The sequence below is a fragment of the Camelus dromedarius genome, chromosome 12, assembly GCF_036321535.1.
Source record: "Camelus dromedarius isolate mCamDro1 chromosome 12, mCamDro1.pat, whole genome shotgun sequence".
Classification (NCBI taxonomy): domain Eukaryota; kingdom Metazoa; phylum Chordata; class Mammalia; order Artiodactyla; family Camelidae; genus Camelus; species Camelus dromedarius.
This window is the reverse complement of record NC_087447.1, coordinates 30,238,697-30,242,555: the sequence shown is the minus strand read 5'-3', so window position 1 is coordinate 30,242,555 and position 3,859 is coordinate 30,238,697. Positions and strand designations below refer to the sequence as shown.

Genomic DNA, 3,859 nt, shown 5'->3' with positions numbered 1-3,859 from the left:
ATTATGCAGCATAGGGAATATAGCCATTAATTTATAAGTTTAAATGGAATGTAATCTATAAGAATACTGAATCACTGTTACGCACCTGAAACTAATAAAATACTTTAAATCAACTACGCTTTAAGGAAAACATAAAGAAAATAAAGAAAAAATTTGCATGTAAGTAAACCAATGTAATCCATGTTGTTCAAGTGTCAGCTGTAGCTAAAAAAATAAAACCAAGCATTACTCTCTCATTCTCAATTTACGGAATCAATATGGTTCAGAAAATACTGATGAACAGTCATTAATATTGCTTCTAAGATTGTAGCTATAAGAGCAGAATGAAAAATCTGACATATTTCAATATAAATCTCTCCTATTGTTCTTCCCTAGTGTGTAACTGCCAAAAGTTATCTGGAATTTTTTGCTGAACAAATCCTTTTGGCTTTTTGGGTCAATAAAGAAGTCAGTTAGTTGGAAACAGGGGAAGAATCTTCTCAGTTAAAATTGAAAGGAAAAGGACTCTTCTATATTATGTATTCATTTCACAATACTAGGAAAGAGAACACCCATATGTTTGAGGAAAACAATTCTCCTAAGAATTACAGAGCAGCAATTCTTACTGAACCTCCCAGAAGCATTTTCTGACAAACCCCTCTTAACTGTATTTTTCATTTATATATTCAACATATTTATCAAGCATTTATCTCATGACAGGCCCTATCTATAACAAAAAGGGTGAATAGAAAAATAAACAAAAGCCTGGGCCCTCACTTCAAGATTCACAGTCCAATGGGCAAGACTGATGTATCATACCAATCGTTAGCAAGTGTTATAAGATGATTTACAGAATATAAAAGATTGGCACAAAAAAAGAGAGTGAATAATCCTACTGGTAGTAGAGGTATGTGGTAGAAAAGGTTTCACAAACAAACAAACAAACAAAAAAATAAGCAAACTGGAACTTAAACAAGGGATACACTGGAATTGGTCAACATAAAACAACATGTAACAGTATCAGTCATTGACTATATTCACAGCCTAGTACTAAGTGCTTTCCATGCATTAATTACCTTATTTGTACCTCATAAAAACCCTTAAGGTAGGTGACACTGTTATTATTACTGTTATTAATACATCTCCATTTCAAGATGAAAAATTGAAAGATAAAGAGTTTGAAAATATTGTCCAAGGTCATATGGGTAAGAAGGGATGACATAGGACTTGAAGGCAAGCATCCAGCTTCCAAAATCCTGGCTCCTAACCACCACACTGTACTGTGACCCCTGCAGAATGGCATTCAGTCAGAAGTCGCATGTGCTAGGCTAGAGTGCGAAAGGTATTTTCAGAAAACTGTTTTTCAGCATGATTAGAACAGAAATCCTATTTGGGGAGCTGGCAGAGTATAGGTTTGATAGAATGAAGAGAGATCATATAAAAGATGAACACATATCCCACGAATACGGAGAGTGTAAGGGAGAAACATAATAATGAAAGTGAGAAGACCAGACATGAGGTTATCACAATATTCAAGGTGAGAGGATCATGGCAGTCTGAAGTAAAGCAGATTAATGAGGATAAAGAAACACGACATGGTTAGTAAAATGTGGAGGAAGAGCAGGCAGGGTGTTGAAGTTCAGGTTGTATGTGGTAAATAAAGCAAACTATAATGTCTCCTGTTTTATATTATGAGTTTATAATCTGGGAAACTTGGTAAACAGTAATGTCATAAAACCGTTCACAGCGAAGAGACTTGCTTTCTCAGGAATCAGAGTCCTCAAGTTTTCTGTCTTTGAAGGTTTTATCTGCATCTTTCAGAAATGCACGTGCCTACTCTACATTTATGAAAGCATCGAGTCATCAGAGACTTCTCAGAGACAGTCCACCTTTGGCAACTGTACATTATTTGATCTCTTTTTGCAGGAAAGACTCTCCCGTTATTCCGAACTCATGTAAAGCTGCAGGCATAATCTAATTTCATGGGTTTATTCTTAAGAAAGGAAAAATCCATGTGGTTTTGAAGTCATATGGCAAGTATTCTGTGAGATAATCAAATTGTCTCACAAATCTTGTATCATGAATAGTCACATCGTATCACTGAGGTAAGTCAAAGAGCAACTTTTTCTTATTTTTAATAGTAAAGAATATGATATATATATATATATATCTCAGCAAGAATCAAGCTCAAGTTTTCATGAAATTGTTACAATGAAATGACAATGTGTCTGTAAGTTTGTGGAAGAGAGTTTAGAAAACCTTATAAACAATGACTTTTCTTTTTTCTGTAGCTTTACCACTGCAGTTGCAACCAGACTCCCTGAAAGTACATTACCCCATTTAGCTAATGTCTTCTGGAATTCTCAAATCGCTCTTTTAATCTGTAGAAGATATATGGCTAGTTGGCTATAGGAGGGCTATTATAAAAGAACATCCAGTAATGGAATTTCACCCAGATAATGCATTGGAAGATCTACAACTATATAAACCATTTCCTGAGCTGAGAGAACATTCTCAGTCTTATGAATTGGATCATAAGGAGAAAAAAAGGTCCACTGCTACATTCCACTAAGATCATAGCTAAACATTTAGCACAATGGAATAGTAAAACAAATGGCTGAATTCCTAAAATGTATACAGAGAAAGAAGACTTCAGATAAGACTTAGATAAGGAATTCTAAAGGATGAAGTTGGGACTCCAGAAGATAGAGTTTTGAAGAAGCTATTAAAAATATAAACACAGCAATAAATACAACTCAGACCCCAGTCAGAACTGAAGATATAATGATGATTGCTCCATAAATATTAGCAAACAAACTCCATCTTTTTGGGTTTCAGTTTATGCTGTAAAGGTCTTTGTGGCCGACAAGGATCAAGGATACTTATGTTTTTGAGGCACAAACTCCCATATGATTGCATATTTGAGTGTGTATACAAAACTGTAAAACATTTATAGTGTTAAAGTGAAGAAAGATGCTTCTGCTATGAATGACTGTGTTGATAAAGTGCTGCAGTCCATAGGACAGGCAACAGAGGCCATTTCAGAGAAAGAATTATAATTACTCTGCAGTAATTCTTTATTTCCTCAAGTTGTTAAGATGTTGATATTTAATGGAAAAATGTGGCTTGGACACAATTAATTAGTATTTACAGTATGGCCATTCCAGATAATGAGACGATATTGTACTTAATGTTAAGGGTTGTTCATGGATTTCATAAATAACATGGTAGACATCCAGGGGTATCTAAATATTAGGTTGAAGAAAATATAAGAAAGTCTGTTGCACTAGTTTCCATTTGGAATATAGGTTATCTGTAATTGGTGAAAGATGATTAGGTCCACAGATTTTTCTGTTACAGAGCTGAATCACACATGATTACTGCTGCTCAAGAGGTTACCACCAAACATTGCCATTTTTTATAAGACATTTATATCGGCACATCACAAACCTCAGGAACTTCCTGGTTACAAAATAAGCACCCTATGCAGTATATTAATAATTGAAATTTTAATTGTCTTCAGATTGTGCTCAAGTCTATAAAATTCAAAGGGAGAACCATTAAATTGTTCTTTCTTGGTGTCCTTGGCAAGTTCCTCCTCACATTCTTGACATCAAAAAAACTGGGGTGCCCTGGGGCTTCACTCTTGGACTCTTTTCTCTCTTCTACTTACATGCACACCTTAGGTGGTATAATCCGATGGCTTTAATCTGTGTACTACCTCCAAAGGAATAAATCCAGGTGTATACTTTTAATCCATTCTGCCTCCCTGAATTCTAGGTTTACTGTGTAACTGCCTAGTATTGGTGGCTTTGTACTGTGTCAACCTGGCTAATCTGGAATATTTCCCATAATTCTCTTCTTTGTGTATTTCCAAGTT

At 35.0% G+C, this 3,859-nt stretch overlaps 1 pseudogene; it reads left to right on the top strand.

Annotated features, from left to right (window-relative positions):
• Positions 1–2,128: 2,128 nt before the first annotated feature.
• On the top strand, positions 2,129–3,298 carry LOC105106909 (NEDD8-activating enzyme E1 regulatory subunit-like; annotated as a pseudogene).
• Positions 3,299–3,859: the final 561 nt, after the last annotated feature.